Here is a 19,324-nt window from a genome sequence, read left to right on the forward strand (position 1 = left end):
TTCAATTCCTGAAAAGTAATTTAATGTGCATGTGGTGGAAATAATAGACATATGAATAGATATTCGTGTGTGAGAGAAATAATTTTTTCGTCCTATTTTATGTCTCGTTATTTAATTGGACACGAAATTTAAGAAATAAATAATGAATTCATAAGATTTACAATATTTTCATTTTAAATTCATTTTAATATTTGCTTTTTAATTGTCTTTTCTTATTAAGTGTGACACAATACGAATAAAACGGAAATAATGTCATTAAATAGTTGTCAAATAAGGAAAGTTGACATTTTCTGGAATGGATTGTAAAGAAAATGGCTGAATCATAAAATAAAATGGAGGAAATATAAAATTTGACATATTTTTTTGACAATTATTACATAAAATGATAGAGAAATTTTGGATCTAAAGAATGTTGAATGAGGAACAATTTCAATAAATAGGTTTGTCAGATTTTTCATGTCCAAAATGTTGAAAACGCATGGTAGGGGAGCACCTTCAATGTGCAATTTTCACGTTAAAAAACAAACATATCGTTAGGCAATATTTACACTGAAGGTGTTCAACTCTCACGAGCCTTCAATGAGTTTTTTACATTTTAAAGAAAGACTCATTACGATTATGAGCCTTCGATATTAATTTTGTTGTACACAAATTTGAAAAAAGTTATCATTTTCTGAACTGATGGAACAACAAATGACAATTTTTTTCATACCCTAAAAGCTCATACGAGCAATCACCTTCAAGAAAATCACACGTACACTCTTAAGTAAAGAGGCTCCTCTACAGATATTTTTGTATACCTTCAACTTTCTCTCTCTCTCTCTCTCTCTCTCTCTCTATATATATATATATATATATATATATATATATATATATACATACATACACACATACATGCTCTTCATTGCCATATATATTACTAAGTTCACAAAAAATATTGTACTTTATAGTTGATGTATTCTTCAATCTGAATTGGAGTAAAAAAAAGTTAGTGATTTTTTCTTAGTAAATTGCTCTCCCTATTGAGTAAATAGTTATTGACAACAAAAGTTATTTTAACAAGTTAAAAAATGTCGAATGAGCGTCGGGTTCGAGTTGCATTATGTTAGGATGACGATGTCATATATGAATCTGATACAGTTAAATATAGTTGTGGAGCTCGTGTAGTTGTTAAACTTCCTCTAAATGTTGAGTATGATTGGCTAGTTAGAAACTTGCATATTAGAATGAAAACTAATTAAAATGAGATAAGGCTTGTTATTTCGGAAAAATGGTCATTTTCAATTGTGCAAGATAATCTCGTTATTCTGAAATTCTCATACTTGATGTTGAGTCTTTGTTAAAATTTATAGTAGCGTCTGATACGGGGTGTTATATGATGAATCTTGATTTGTTGGATATTTATATTAAAATAGAAGCATTAGATCTTGAACCTACACATAATTTAAATTCTCCATCTTTGAAATTTGTTACACCCTCTTTAAATCTTAATGACCCCCTCCTAATTTTTATGAACCATCTACAAATATGACAAATGATTTTTCATAATTTTAAAGTTTTACGAGCTTCTTGTCACAGAGTATAACACCACAAGTTGATATTCCATCCAGTAATTATGGCCATGGATGTACTGATTTATGTACAAATTTTGATGTCGATAATTATCGTTATTATGATTTTAGAGATGGTGAAGGAACTAGTAGTTTATCTCAGGTTTCGGAGACTTCATTAGTTTATGAAATACAAGTTAGGATAGAAGTTGTTGGTTATGCTAATACTCATGCTAATGACAATTCTGACAGTAATGCTCCGAATGATGCATATCAGTCAGATAAAATATGAAAACTACATTAAAAGCTAACACAGTGTGATTTATAGCACAAAGTGTCTTTTATATTGTCAAACAACACATAACTTTATAGCCTATCAGAAGTTACCTAAGGAAGCTGAAAGTAAAGCATTATTATGGAGATAACTACAAGGTAGTGTTGTACCAAATTTTATGTCCGCCTGCAAGACTTTGGTAACCTTGTCTAAATTGATGAGTCGAATTATTGATTAAATGCGAGTAATTATGTTATACCATTGCACATATTCATCGTCATCTTTGAAATCATTCGACTCAACATTACGGTTTCGTCTATCCCTCTAAATTTCAACCTCTTTTGTAAAAGGAGATTTAGATTATAAATTTAAGGCCCCTTTTGGTCATGAAAATCATAATTTTTTGGAGTTGAAGTTAAAGTTAGAGTTGGAGTTGTGTTTCGTCAGGAATATACATTTGAGTTGTTTTTGAAATTTTATGAGAGTAGTAGGAGTGAAAACAAGTTTACTTGTTTTCACTTTTCCGGATACAATTTCAAATTGTATTTAAAATTCTCATGGCCAAACACTTACTGTTTTTACTTTTTTCACTAAAGTGAAATAATTTTTCCCCATAAAAGTAAATAATTTTCATGACCGAACGATACTAAATTTATTTAAAATATTACGTTGTAAATAATATATTGAATAAGTTGGGACTTGGAAGTAAAAACGTTATTAGCCACATAATTGGTCTACTGAAAAAATGTAAACACCTAAGCTAGAAAAAAAAAAAAGAAATGGCTAATGAAATTCTTTGTTGATGTGACTATAATGTAAAATAACATATATGCCCTTGATTGTGCTCCAACTCTATATACTAGATATGTATAGCCCGTGCCAGCAGCATGGGTCCAATGATAGTAATTTGAAAGAAGCAAAATTTGGTTGAATGATGATTTATCAAAAAATGATGAATCTTCAACCATAAAGCATAAATTTATTTGAATTTGCACTGTAATTATTCCACCGACTCCTTAATCAAAACAGAGCCAAACTCCAGATAATATGTACCCATTTTCTTGAATCTGTGATATGCAGACCACAAATTTGTTGATATAAAAATTAGTAGATGTCAGAGCAAAGCTTTGGGACCAACTTTCTAATCTATTCATTTGTACAAGGACTGCGAATACATGGAAAAGCAAAATTCCTAGAGAAGAATAAAGAAAATTTCCTTAAGAAAACTAAATAAACTTCCCAGATAAGACTCAAGAAAGAAATAACAATTATTTACACTTGTCTTATATATATTTTGCTATCCTATCTAAATAAAGTTCCTTGAGTGTGCTCCTTACATAACTGCTGGAAGATTTTTAACCGTTATCTGCTTCGTCTCAACTTTCCTTTCTACAGGAAGATGAAGGTTGTGATGGTTGTAATGAATGATCGTATAATTTTCTTTGTAACATGTTTGATCGAAGGAAACACTTTAGGCCTCTCCACGACTCTACTCGTATGTTGAACCAATTTTCAAACTTATTAATGCTTAAACAAAAAATGAGATCAGAATGTACACAGAATTTAAGTAGCATCTTTCTTCCAAACTTCATCTGACATCCAAACTTGCTTCTCCCCTGTTTCAGCAATATACAGTTTCATAAAAATGCAACGTAAAGAAATAATCATAGAACGGGGTTAAACCAAAGTCAATTACCTCTAACAATGCTTGAGATAGCGTGAGGAGGGAAGGAAGTTCACCACGAAAACCATGATATCATTAAGATAGGAAAGACAAATTTGTTCAGCAGAATACAATTAGTCCTAAGAAGACCTTACCTTCTCAACAATTCAGGTAAGCTTAAACGTCAAGTATAATCCTGTTGTCAGTGATGAGAAAAGGCTTCCGTATTCTTTATTGAGAAAGAATCTATACCAAACAAGAGTTGGTAACAATGCACGGTCTAACAACAACATGTACTCCACCAAAGGCAGCATTTGATACTACAAAACAAAGTAAGTTCAATTTTCTTGCAAAAAAGCATCGGAGACGGTCACTAAATTAACCACATAAGAGAACTTTATCCTTTACCTGTCTACAGAAACTGTGACCCCTTCCATTCTTGTAATACATAAGCATCACTAACTTCAAAGCCATTGTTGCCTGCCGCACCATCGTATCTGGAAACAACAATAAATGAGGATCATTCTTGCAAAGACTTCAATGTAACAACTTTACTATTACCAAAAGAGGATAACACAGCCTCTATATTGCATATAATACGTGAACAACAGGAGAAGCATTAGGCATATCAAAAACCATATCATTTACTAAGATGATGAAAATAGCATGTCAGAAAGGTGGGATGACCTTCAGAGGAACCATAAGTAACGGCTAGAAAAGGTCATCATTGCGATACCATCAGTAGATTCCAATAACATGAATCACAAAAAAATAAAATAACCAACAAGGACATCTATCTTTCTCTCTCCCTGCAAAAGTCAGAATTCAATAATGCAGGATTTTCACTGTTCCTTAATCATTCTATTGCAGATGGACTAAAATGAACGTGGAACTAGAAAGTAAAACGGACTACGATTCAGCAAATGGAGTGCATATTACACCTTCAAAGTTGTCTGCTTCCAAAGAATTTCACTTGACTTGAATATGACGGCAGTTACCCAAATTGTGACAAAGAAACCTGCAGTACGAGATCAAAAAATATAATTGTAATGCCCCGGGAGTACACCCTGGACGTCACACGGTGCTTACGATCACAAGTGACCACAAGCTAACCCATGAGCTGGTACCTTCTGTGAGCACTAAATAATATACTGATAATGAACATGTGCAGAAAACAAGTGAATAGGCCATAAGGTTTGAATACTAAAATATCTCTGAAATTATAAGCCTGAAAACAAATATCTGAAAACAACTATCTGAAAACTGGTAAAATAATATCAAAAATTGACTATATGAAAGTGTTTGAAAGCCTCTAAACTGACTGAATCAAAGTTGATGGGGCAGGCCCCAACCAACTCCAACTGTCTAACTGAAACAAAATACTGAAATAAATATAATCGGTCCTCAAAATACGAGGACTCACCACGACTGTTGCTGCTGATGCGTTGGAATGTCTAAGTACGGTCGGGAACTTGAACATCCGAACCTATGATATGAGACATCATAGTGCAAGAAATGAGTATGCGATCAGTACTTTAAATGTACTGGTATGCTAGACAGGATTAGGCTGATATGCATGGGCTCATGTGCATAAATAATAACTGATTGAATAAATAGCATGGGATAATTGATGCATAGTATGCATGAAAGCTATAAAATCTGAGAATACGTGACCAAGCATATGACATGATACTGAAATAGGTCTGTAAACTGGAATACTGAATCTGAGTACTAATTTGACTGATAAACTAAATGCTATGGTCAAGCAATCTCGAACTGACTTTTGAACTGAGACTGGACGGAGACTGTGAGAGCTATCTTCTAACTGACATGACCTAATATGAGCTAATTGGGGTTCAGCCTGTGACCCCAATTGGAAGGATATTAGTATCGTGTCATAGGTACTAATAATGACTGCGTGGATCTACTAAAGTGAAGTCCCAAAGGACTAAGGAGTCACCCTCTACTAGCAGGTGCCTTGATGAGATATGTGTCAACCCTCAACTTTCAGGTTAACATCTCAAATCTACGTTGGCTATGTAGTTCTAAAATACAGGGATTGCTACTAAGAGTCACACCCTCAACTAGAGGTGAGTCCCCATCCCTGGGTTCAATCGGTGCTAAATCCTACTCCCAACTAAACTGACTCAGATTACTAAACTGATCTAAACTTGACTGATAGGATAACTGACTGAACTGATAATACTTAGATATATCCAAAACCATTCTGAAAATACTGAGGCTAAGTAAAAAGCTAAGTTTTCGAGTATTCATAACCCCCAGGACTCGATAACATTAAAAGTAGAAACATACTAAAACTTCAAAATCATAATAAGTAGTCATTATTCAAAATTCATCTCTTAGGCATTTCATCAAACACTTGAAATTCATGAACTTAAGCATGGAATGATTGAAACATGTGGGAATAACATAATCATAACATTGAAACCATACATTGGGAATTTAACATGGAATTTCATGCTTCAAACGTGTAAGGGCTACTTTCCAACTAAAAAAACTTGTAATCATCATGCATAATTGAAATTCTCAAAAGTTTAATGAAAATAACTCATTGTAAACGTGTAAATTCATGATTTAAAATATAAAAATAGGTTCTTGGACTTCATGGGTGAAAAGGGACCTCAGATGAACATCTAACATACCTTAAAAGCTTAAATCCTTGAAAAGAAATACAATTCCTTAAGCTTCCTTAGAGATTCTTGAATTTGGGAACTTATTTTATTTATTTTTCTCGAAAGGAAAGGAGTTTAATTTGATGAACTAGGGAAGATCTTTGGGTTTATTTGAGAATAAAATTAGGGATTTTAGGCATAATATGCCATAACTGAAGCCAAATCCCGTGTTTTTACGAATTGGGGCTATGGGAAAAGACAAGACTGTCCCTCTGAGATTTAAATTTGTAACTGGAACATTGATTGAAGCCTTGTTGCGATGTGATAAACCCTTCATCGCTATACCCAACGTGACACGGTGTAATCGCAGTGAGGTTCTGGAATTAAAGCCCAAACATGCCTTAATCCTCATCCTAAAAATCTGAAACTTCCCTGGACATGCTACTTACACCCTTGAACATGAATTAACTTAGAAACCATCATCTCGGGGTCGAGAAGGTCACTTTAAAAATCATCAAAGTTTAGAGGCCAAAAATAAAACTAAGTCCCCAACACTTAACTAAATTTTTAAGTTCTAAGCCTCTTATACATGCACTATGACCTGAAATGAGCTAAGACTAATATGGAGTATTACAATATCTCCCCCTTGGAAACATTCATCCTCTAGTAAGACTAATTAAGCTAAGAATATTGAGGGAACTGAAATCACCTACTGAACATGCATAATTGAAAACATGGTTACATGATTGAGTCTGAAACATGATAAATGACTGAAATAATCCGTGAATGCATGCAATGATAGAAAGATGATTATATAGCTGGAACTGAGAATGGAAAAAAGATAATCTAAGGAAAAACTATTACCTTGAGCTGAGTCTGAGTTTGGAGAGAAAAGGTGAGGATACTTGGTTCGCATATCTACTTCTGCTTCCCAAGTGGCTCCCTCTACGGACAGATTCCGCCAAAGAATTTTGACCAAGAGAACTTCTTTGTTCCTCATTCTATGGGTCTACCGATCAAGGATTTCAATTGGGAGTTCTTCGTAAGAAAGGTTGTTCTAAACATCTAAGCTTTCTAAAGGAAAAACGATAGTTGGGTCACCAATACACTACTTTAATAAAGAAACATGGACTACTGGGTGCACTGATGCTAAATCTGCGGGCAACTCAAGCTCATATGCTACCTTCCTGTAACAGCTTAAGATCCTATAAGGGCCAACATATCAGGGACTGAGCTTCCCCTTCTTTTCAAACTTTTTCACACTCTTCACAGGAGATATTCTCAAATAAACTAAATCTCCAACCTCAAACATAATATCTCTCTTTCTCACATCTGCATAGGATTTCTGACAGCTTTAGGCTGTCTTAAGCCTTTTTTTGATTAGCCGAACTTTCTCTAATACATCAAATATTGAATCTGGCCCTATCAATGCAGTCGCACTCAAACCAACCAATAGGAGATCTACATCTCCTCCCATAAAGAGCCTCAAATGGAGCCATCTGAATACTAGAATGATAATTATTATTGTAAGCAAACTCAATCAATGGCAAGTGATCATCCCAACTGCCCTTAAAGTCAATAACATAAGGTTTCAACATGTCCTCTAGGGTATGAATTGTCCTCTCTGTTTGACTATCTGTCTGAGGGTGAAAGGCTGTACTAAGACGAACTTGGGTACCAAGACCCTTCTGAAAAGCTTTACAAAAGTGAGAGGTAAACCTAGTACCTTTATCTGAAATGATGAACAATAGGACTCTATACAACCTAACCAACTCTCTAATATAGAGCTTGGCATAATCCTTAGCTGAATAGGAAGTATAGACTGGCAAGAAATAGGCTGATTTGGTCATTCTATCTATAATAACCCAAATCGAAATATGCTAGCAACGTGAACGAGGCAAACCTGTCATAAAATCCATGTTTACCTCTTCCCACTTCTATGTGGGGATGCTGAAATCCTGCATAGTGCCACTAGGCCTTTGGTGCTCAACCTTAACCTGCTGACAATTAGCACACTTGGCTACAAATTCTGCCATATATTTTTTCATACCACTTCACCAATAGATTTCTCGCAAATCATGGTACATCTTAGTGGCTCTTGGATAAATAGAGTAACACGCACCATGCTCTTCTATAAGAATATGATGTCTCAAATCATCGACACATTGCACACACAGCCTACCTTGGAAACACAATACACCATCTCCTTCTTGGGAGAAAATCTCTTTTTTTGATCTCTGACTGACTCCTTCAACTTAACTAGACTGGGGTCCCCTTCTTGCTTTTCTTTCACTTTGGCAACTAAAGAGGATTTTGAACTATTCTAAACCCATACACTATCCTCAGCTGAGTCAACCAAACGAACGCCTAATCTAGCCAATTGATGAACCTCCTGAACCAACTTCTTCTTATTATCCTCAACATGAGCAACACTACTTATAGACAATCTACTAAGGGCATCTGCCACTATATTAGCCTTGGTTGGATGATACAAAACACTCATATCATAGTCCTTCAACAATTCTAGCCACCTTCTCTAATGGAGATTTAACTCACTCTGCAAAAATACATACTGTAAAATTTTATGGTTCATGAACATATCAACATGCACCCCATACAAATAATGCCTCCAAATTTTCAAGGCAAACACAACAACTGCTAACTCAAGATCATGGGTAGGATAGTTCTTTTCATGGGGCTTAAACTTTCTAGAGGCATAGGCTATGACCTTACCACTCTACATCAAAACACAACCCAAACTAACTCTGGAAGCATTACAGTAAACAACAAATCCATCTGAGCCATCTAGAAGGGTCAAAACTGTGGTTAAGGTGAGTTGAGTCTTCAACTTCTGAAAACTCTTCTCACAAGAATCTGACACTAAAACATGACTTTCTTCTAAGTTAATATGGACATAGGGGCACAATAGACAAAAAACCTTCAATAAACCGTCTGTAATAGCCAGCTAAACCCAAGAAACTCTTAATATCTGATGGACAAATGGGTCTGGACCAGTTTCTCACTGCTTCGATCTTTTGAGGGTTAACTCTAATGCTATCACCAAAAATAATATGGTCAAGAAAAGCTATTGATCTTAGCCAAAACTCAAACTTACTAAATTTGGCGAATAACTGATGGCTCTAAGAATCTACAATACTATTCTGAGGTGGTTTGTATGATCATTTTCATTATGGGAACAGACAAGAAGGTCATCTATGAAGACTATGAAGAACATGTCCAAGCACTATTTGAACACTTGATTCATCAAGTCCATAAAAGCTTTTGGGGCATAGGTTAGTCAAATGGATATGACTATAAATTTGAAGTGACCATAGCGGGTTCTAAAAGCTATTTTTGGTATGTCACATTCTCTAACTCTAAGTTGATGATATCCGGATCTGAGGTTTATCTTAGAGAAATAACTAGCACCTTGAAGTTGGTCAAACAAGCCATCAATTCTGGGGAGTAGATACTTATTCTTGATGGTAACTTTGTTCAAATGACAGTAATTGATACACATTCTGAGAGAATTATCTTTATTTCATGCAAAAAGTATTGGAGCTCCTATGGGGAAACACTTGACCTGATGAATCCCTTATCTAAGAGATCTTTTAGATATTTTTTTTAACTTTCTAAGCTCAGATGGAACCATTCTATAGGGAAGCATAGAGATAGGTATGGTATCAAGAAGAAGGTTTATTCCAAAGTCAATTTCCCTTTCGGGAGGAACTCTGGGAAGATCTTCAAAAAACACATCTGGAAATTCCCTCACTATTGAAACTAACTTGAGATTGGGAGTCTCTAAAATAGAGTATTTAACTTTAGCAAGATGGTAGACACAACCTTTGGATATTATTTTTCTCGCTCTAAGGTACAAAACAAGTTGACCCCTAAGTACTGAAGTGCTACCCCTCCACTCTAGGACTGGTTCATTCGAAAATTAAAAACGAACAACTCTATTTCTACAATCGATTGAAGCATAGCATAAGTGGAGCCAATCCATGCTGAGAATGACATCAAAATCAGTTATCTCCAACTCCACAAGATCAACTGAAGTGACTTTCTGGGATATTATAATCGGACAATTCCTGTATACCTTCCTGGATATAATGACACCTACTAGGGTGGACACTGAGAAGGGTTTTGCTAAAGTCTCAAGACTAATATAATAATTCACAGCTATATAGGGGGTTACAAAAGAAAAAAGAAGCTCCAGGATCTAACAAAGCATAAACATGTAAATAAAAGACTTATAAAGTACCAGTAACCACATTAGGAGAACTTTACTAATCCTATCGGGACTGAAGTGCATATACTCTTTTTGGGTGCTGACCACTAGTTACGTTGGAAGCAGCATTTTGATGAGTCGAGCGACTGGATGGAACTGGGGGGAGACTGGAATGACCTTGCTAACAACTCTTTGGGCAATCCCTGACCCTGTGGCCTGGCTTGCCACACCCAAAGCATCCATCACTGCCAGCTCTACACACACCCTAATGATTTTTATTGCATTTCTAGCAAAGAGGATTTATACGACCTCTATTCACACTACCTGGGGGCTTAGGGCCTGGGGCTCTACACTGATTATCATTTCTGAACTTCGACACTGGTGCACTAGCTGAAGATGGAGCTGGGGCTAAATATTTTTGATGGAATTAAGGCCGGTTACCACCTTCTTATCTTGGCTGAGGAAAATTGAAGCTACTAGTTGTGGCTCTCTTATTCTTCCTTTCTCTTTCCTTAAAATTCTGCTCCTTAATCTATTGAGCATAGACCATCAACCTAGACAAGTCCATCTTTATAATCAACATTGCGGTCCTACAGTCCTTGACCATACTATCAACTACACCAAAGACAAACTTACTCATCCTAGACCTGTTATCAGACACCACATTAGAAGCATACCTGGCTAGCTGAGTAAACTTAAGAGAACACTCTTTCAAACTCATGTTCCCCTTATTTAAATTGATAAACTCCTGCATCTTTGCTTCCCTTAACTCCAAGGGAAAGAACCTATCTAAAAAGGTTGTAGCAAACTCCTCCCATTTAAGAGGCCCTGCATCTGTACCTCTATCTCCCTTCCAGTGCTTATACCGGGTGTGAGCAACATCCTGCAACTTATAAGCACCCAAATTTGTACTCTCACTAGAAGTCAGGACCATACTATCAGTTACCTTCTGAACCATGCCAAGGAACTCCTACGGATCCTCATCAGACTTGGATCCCAAAAATAGAAGAGGGTTCATTTGGTTGAAGTCCCGAATCCTAGCTGTGGTAGTATTAGCCACTGGAACGACAACCTATTGGTTATTGTAAGATGCTACTGAGTGAGCTAAAGTAGTGAATGCAGCTCTGAATTCAGCATGAGAGACATGCTCGTTCAGGGGATCTTCATGAACAAGCGGAGATGCAGGTTGATTCTCGTTTCTCATTTTGTTATTCTCTCTAAGAAGTATGTTTTGTAAATGGAAAGAATATTGAATTATAAAGAGATTTTAAATTGATCTCATGCTTATTCACATGACCTGAATACTGAAATAAGGAAAACTTTTCCTAAAATGTCTTGTAGCCTCTTGTCCATAAGTGTGGTGCGCTTCATACCCATGCACGACACCCTACTTAATGCAACTTTTAGACTTTATAGGACACTTTAAAACCTTAGGCTCTGATACCAAGTTTGTAATGCCCCGGGAGTACACCCTAGATGCCACACGGTGCTTATAGTCACAAGTGACCACAAGCTAACCCTTGAGCTGGTACCTACAGTGATAACCGAATAATATACGGATAATGAACATGTGCGAAAAACAACTGAATAGTCCATAATGTTTAAATACTAAAATATCTCTAAAATTATAAGACTGAAAACAAATGTCTAATATCAACTATCTAAAAACTGGTAAATTAATAATACAAATTGACTGACTGTCTGAAAGTGTCCGGAAGCCTCTAAACTGACTGAATAAGAGTTAATGGGACAGGCCCTAACTAACTCCAATTGTCTCGCTGAAATAAATTACTAAAATAAACATAATCAGTGCTCAAAATATAAGGACTCATCACTAGTACTGCTGCTAATGCGCTAAAATGTCTAAGTCCAGTCGGGAACCTGAGCGTCCAAACCTATGATATAAGACATCATAGCACAAGAAAACAGTATGCGGTCAGTACTTTGAACGTACTAGTATGCTAGGCGAATTTAGGCTGATATGCATGGGCTCATGTGCATGAATAATAACTGACTGAATAAATATCATGAGATAACTAATGCATAGTATGTGTGAAAGCTATAAAATCCGAGAATGCATGACCAAGTATATGACATGATACTGAAATAGGTCTATAAACTGGAATCTGAGTACTGATTTTAAAGATAAACTAAATGTTATGGTCAAACAAACCTGAGTTGACTTTCGAACTGAGACTGGACTGAGACTGTGGGAGCTATCATCTAACCGACTTGCCTCAATATAAGCTAATTGGGGTCCAACCTATGACCCCAATTAGAAGGGTGTCAGTACCGTACCACGGGTACTGACAATGGCTGTATGGATCCACTAAAGTAAAGTCTGACTAAAACGTCACCCTCTATTGGAAGGTGCCCTGATGAGATATGTGTCAACCTTCAACGGGCAGGTTAACATCTCAAACCTACATTGGCTATATAGTTTTGGAATGCAAGAATTGCTGCTAAGATTCACACCCTAAATTGGAAGGTGAGACCCCATCCCTGGGTTCGCTCTGTACTAAATTTTACTCCCAACTGAACTGACTTGGAATACTGAACTGATCTAAACTTGACTGATAGGATAACTGACTAAATTGATAATACTTAAATATATCTGAAACCATTCTGATAATACATAGACTAAGTAAACAGCTAAGTTTTGGGGTATTCATAACCCCCAGGACTTGATAACATTAACAGTAGAAACATACTAAAGCTTCAAAAGCATAATAGGTAGTCATTGTTCAAAATTCATCTCTTAGGCATTTCATCAAACACTTAAAATTCATAAACTTAAGAATGGGAATGGTTGAAACATGTGGGAATAACATAATCATAACACTAAAACCATACATTGGGGATTTAACATGGAATTTCATGCTTCAAACATGTAAGGGCTACTTTTAACTAAAAACACTTGTAATCATCATGCATAATCGAAATTCCCAAAAGCTTCATGAAAATAACTCATTGTAAACATGTAAATTCATGATCTAAAACATACAAATAGGTTCTTGGACTCTATTGGTGAAAAGGGCCCATGTATGAATATCTAACATACCTTAAAAGCTTAAATCCTTGAAAAGAAACACAATTCCTTAAGCTTCCTTAGAGATTCTTGAATCTGGGAACTTGTTTTCTTGATTTTTCTTGAAAGGAAATGAGTTTAATTTGATGAAATAGGGAAGAGCTTTGGGTTTATTTGAGTGTAAAATTGAGGATTTTGGTAATAATATGTCTTAACTGAAGCCAAATCTCGTGTTTTTACGGATTGGGGCGATGGGAAAAGAAAAGACTTCCCCTCTGGGATTTAAATTCATACTTGGAACACTGATTGAAGCCTTGTTGTGACGCGATGAACCCTTCAGCGCTATACCCACCGCGACGCGGTGTAATCGCGGTGAGGTTCTAGAATTGAAATTCAAACGTGCCTTAATCCTCATTAGAAAAATTCAAAACTTCCCCGAGACATGCTACTTACACTCCGGAACATGAATTAACTTATAAACCATCACCTCGGGTTCGGGAAGGCCACTTTAAAAATCATTGAAGTTAAGAGGCCAAAAATAAAACTAAGTCCCCAATACTCAGCTAAATTTTCAGGTTCTAAGCCTCTTATGAATGCACTATGGGTTGAACTGAGCTAAGACTAATATGGGGTATTACAATAATGAACTGTGTGATTCAGCATAAACAAAATTTGGCATGATATACATGATTTACTTATCCAAAAACAGAAGCAAACTACATGAAGCATGAAATAAGTAGAAATAAGACAGGAACACTTGCAACCGATTGAGGAAGCAATCCCAAGTCTTCACTAACAATAGACAATCAAGAATTGCTTGGAAATATTTGCATCAGTGCAATTTGGGTTAACCTAATATAGTCACCTTTTTTCTTCTCTTAGGGTTGGCGACAACCCACTAATATTATTTCCAAAGAGTGACTGGCAACAAATCCAATATTAAATGATGATGATAATTAAAACTTTCATCTGGAATATTAGATTGTCGAAAGTTGTAAGTGTGGGGTGATTGATTGGTTGTGTGGAAGAAAGGATGGGTGCCACAATACCTTTAAAAAATGGGGTACTCTAGTCAAGGCTTTATAGCAGAAAAGAAGTATGTAAATGAATCATATCCCAAATATATACAATGTAGAAGTAATTAATATCAGTAAACTGACAATAATAGGATTCATATGACGTTCCTATATACAAACAAATGGCAACAGCGATGCCCAGATCTTTACGTTTAAACTTAAGGGCCACTTACATGGAGTGGTACATGCATGAGATAATTTATTTTTCTGTACTATACTTAAATGTTTCTATTTATGAACCACAATAATCCAAAAACAACGAAAGCAACATAATTCTAAAAAATGGGTATGAGTGGTCATTTAACAAACATTACCACCTTTACCTTCAAAATGCTCTCATGCTCAACAGATTCTAAAAAAATAGCATATAAGTTCCCTACTAATTTCATGAAATTATCATATCTTCATCCAGAAAACTGTCCTACAATCAATAAATCAATTTACTGACAACATGTTTGGTCAAACGATCTACATATTAAAAATAATATTGAAAAAAAAAAAACTTAAAATCCTATTGGGAGAAAATGCCCTCCTAAACGAAAATCTTAAAAGAGATGTTCAAAACCTTTCCTCCAAAAAAGAGGTTAGCCAAATATGGAAAAGTTTTATATTTTCCTTTCACGAAAATTAAAAGTAATTATGGTAACTTTTATTTTTCTTCTAAGAAAAAATAAAAATTAAATATAGTAAGAAAATCAGGGCAAAAACCCTAACAAATATCCCCTTTTTGGCTTGATTTTCTTCACTTGATCCGCCTTCTTCTTATCACATGCATGATCATCATTCTTGATATAATCTTCATAACTGCTGCTTGTCATGGTTAAAAATAAGGTTTAAAATATCATGGTTAAAAATTGGTTTAAAAGTAATATTCTATTTTTATTTTTAAAGATGCAGCAGCAGGAGCGTTGAAAATATGGTTGAAACTTGTTCTCCACATGTAGTTCGACAAAAATCTTTATTATCATCCAAATTGTTGTAGCTTGATTTTAAAACCGCTTTGAACCTGTTTAATCTCATCTCACCATACCATTGGACCATTGAACCGTAAGCTCTGATACCACTTGTTGGGTTTGAAATCGAGAGGGCGTCATGCGGAAGCTTAAAGTTTGCAAACAATAGGACGATAATTCAGATAACAAAGAAAAACAAATACTAAAAACATATTATTAATATGGTTTGGTCAAACGACCTACATATTAAAAATAATATAGAAAAAAACTTAAAATCATATTGGGAGAAAATCTCCCCCTAAATGAAAATCTTAAAAGATTACATTATGAATGCCATTATGTTATGATATGAGAAGGGGTCTTCTATTTATAGATGTCCAAAATCTTTCCTTCAAGAAAGAGGTTAGCCAAATATGAAAAAATTTTATATTTTCCTTTTAGTAAAAGTAAAAGTAATTATGGTAACTTTTATTTTTCTTCTAATAAAAAATAAAACTTAAATATAGTAAACAAATGAGGACAAAAACCCTAACAATTAGTACATAGAAACACAAGAAAACAATTTAAGAAAAAATATCTGACGAAGGGTTCTATAACACAAGACCTGATATGAGGATACCAAAGCAGCTAGTTAATGATACCAATGAGTTAATTCGCAGCCTTTCTTGGTATGTTGAGATCAACAATGCAGCTATTCTATAGCCTCCATATATGGATTTACTTGTTCATACATTAATATTTAAAGCTACTATTCCTTCATATCTACCACAACATACTCATATATACTAAGAATATGATTTCATATCACTCAAAAAACTGCATAACAAAAAAAAGGTAACAAAATGCACTAACATTCCCGCTAGTGTAGAGTTTGTGTAGCTTAATTTCAAATGTACATTACACAGATTGTTGATATACACAATTTATGTATTATGTGATTGAGGATGCTGATTCAATCCCTTTAAAATATAAATTTACAAAAGCAAGCTGAAAAATTACATACAAGGGTATACACCCTTATTTCTGTAATGCCCCGAGACTACTCCCTAAATGTCACATAGTGCTTAGCACCACAAGTGATCCCAAGCTAATACATGTATGTCATGCTTGAGCTACTGATTTAGAATTCATAAAACTTGAAGTAATAGGCGAAAGAAATGTCTTTAGCTGAATATGTTCAATACAAAACCGTTTAAAACCTTTACACTTTGGTTATACAAAACAAAACTGAAAGTAAATACATCAACTCTGAGTGACCGTCTATGAATCCTCTACTAGTACTGGCTAAAGGTAGCCGGTATATGACCCCCAGCTATCCCTAATTAATATGACTGAATAAAATACTACTAGAACTATAATTGACTCGAGTCCTCGAATCAAAAGAACTCATCACCTGCTGACTGGAAGCTACAAACTGTCTGAATATGATGTGTGTGCTGCAATTGATACCTATATCATGAGACAATGTAGCACATGGACATATATGTGGGTCATTACTTCTGAAATGTACTGAGTATGTGGGAGTGAATGCATAAGTAAAATGATAACTTAATATACTCATAGACTTTCAAATAATGCATGCTAAGTATAAATGACTCAACTTGAGCTTGAATAAAACGAAAACTGCAAAATCATAAACATGAGTAATGAAGCATAAGTATAAACTTTGTGAGCTATAACACTTAGTTCTAAAAGCTTTACTTTTAAACTTTCTTAGGGAGGTTCTTCTAACCAACATAAACCATGTGACCTAGCATGGAGTCCAATGTCTTACCCATGTTGGGGAGAGCTGTTCTACCCTTGCCATCGGAATAGAATGTTAATCTTAGTGATCTCTAAACTTAAACTATATTGGGAACTTAATCCTACGGTGTCACATAGTTCTGGGGCATGTGATCTCAGACTCATACCCAACTCGATACTAAATACTACTATCATATTACTTATATGCTCATACTTTAGGAAATCCACCTTAAAATAGCATAAGGGTTTATAGAATGAAAACCATTTATGTTTCTCTTTACTTTAAATCATAATCAAGATGAACAAATATTGATTCCATATCTTATATTAAGATCAAAAGATCAATCTTTTCTTTGTATCATAGTATAACTTATTGATGGATCTTAAGAGCATAATCTTCTTGTGAACTCAATACTTGTACTTAGGGATTATAATACATGCTTAAATTCTTAGAAATTCATGACAAAATTTCATGCTCAATAATCATCTTGAAATCTTTCAACAATATCAAGTCAAGATAATGAAATTAAAATCACAATATGAATCTTATAAGTCAAAACATGAATATATGTAATTCTTGATTCACTTAAAGCTTCGATCTCATGGTAGTAGCATGCTTCAAGAATATAGAAATTTGGGTATGAACCCTAACTCAATTCATATAAATTAAACTTTAAAATAAATTTTGGGCATAAAGATGGAAGAATAACCTTGTTCATAAACCCCACATACCTTAAGCTTCTTGACTTGTGAAAAAATCTTGAATCTTAGGGCTTGAATGATAAACTTGTGAAAGGAACCTCATTCTTGATGTTTTCTTAAAGATTCTTGAACTTGAAAGCTTAAACTCTTGATTTTTTGGGGAAAAGAGTTTGGATTTTGTTCTTGGAAAGGAAAGGGTTTACATAAAGATTTGAAGATGAAAATGGGAAAATAATGCCCTTTTGGGACTTTAACCCATCACTTGGGTGCTTGGGGGAAAGAGGAAATGATTAAAACGCCCTTTGGTCTTATACTTACAGATGCAGGAAAACTATCCTCTATGTCGCAGAGGTTAACACAGTAACTTAGGTCCGTGGTGCGATGCTATTGCGGGACCTTACAGTCTGATGAGAATAGTCATAACTTTTCACTCGGGTATCAATTAAGACAAAATTTGTATCGTTTGAAAGCTAATTCAATTATTTATAATTTAATGGGTATTGAGATCCAAAATTCCATATATGTCAAAAGTTATACACGTTAAAATTTGACCCTTGTAGAATCGAATACCAAGATTCAACCAAATCAAAGACTCTTAGCTCAACTTTGCTCTAATTAAGTGGTTCCTATGAATATTTTTTACCTTATAAGCACTACATACACTAGGATAAAGATCATGACACGTTTATTCAAACATAACTTATGGGATTAGAGTTTATACACATTGGAATGAAGGTTCGATTTTTAGCTTAAAAATGTGTGGTATTACATTATCTCCCATTGGAATCATTCGTCCTCGAATGATGGATTGGAATTTATTGAAGCCTTATAAGTGTGGGATGATGTACAAATGACATGTCTAGTAATGAAGGATATAGCTGAATTGAAACATTATAAATTTGTCATGAAACTGATTTCTAAGATGACTTTATTTACTATAAGGAGCTGATTCATGTTGAGAGTTTAGAACTCACTTGAAATGTTCAGAATATAATTATGCATATAGAACTATGAAGTGATAACTGATGCAATAAAATTCCAAAAGTTACTATGGATGGAATAAAGTACGTAACTTCTCATTAGGAATTGTCCCTCAACAAAACACATATAGGAATCTAAAGAGAAGGGCTTCATGGCATCGCCAAGTACATTATGTTAGCACGAATCATGAGACGAAGAGAGTGAGGTCATACAATGGATATCACAATGTCTGAGCTGGAATACTTGGAAAACTTAGATCATGCATGAACACGTATGTAATGAGTCATGACTAAATGGCTAAATCTGAAACATGATGCTTAGACTAAACTGAATTCGCAACTTACATGTATGAGAACAAACTACCTCATGGAATAGCCATATTTATGAAACTTCAGATAGTAAGGCTAGTCGGAAAGTTGGAAAACTATAGGAGCTTATCTTATCTAATTGCTAAACTGAATTATCGACTATACAGGCTGAATCATACTAAAAG

General features: G+C 34.8%; 1 long non-coding RNA gene across 1 annotated transcript; it reads right to left on the reverse strand.

Moving 5' to 3' along the window:
- Positions 1-2,955: 2,955 nt before the first annotated feature.
- LOC124897279 lies at positions 2,956-3,968 on the reverse strand. Its single transcript, XR_007054015.1, has 3 exons — positions 3,896-3,968; positions 3,643-3,807; positions 2,956-3,440 (listed from the first exon to the last, which is right to left on the reverse strand). It is a non-coding gene; the product is annotated as an uncharacterized LOC124897279 (long non-coding RNA).
- Positions 3,969-19,324: the final 15,356 nt, after the last annotated feature.

The sequence above is a fragment of the Capsicum annuum genome, chromosome 3 (genome assembly GCF_002878395.1).
Source record: "Capsicum annuum cultivar UCD-10X-F1 chromosome 3, UCD10Xv1.1, whole genome shotgun sequence".
In the NCBI taxonomy this organism is placed as follows: Eukaryota; Viridiplantae; Streptophyta; class Magnoliopsida; order Solanales; family Solanaceae; genus Capsicum; species Capsicum annuum.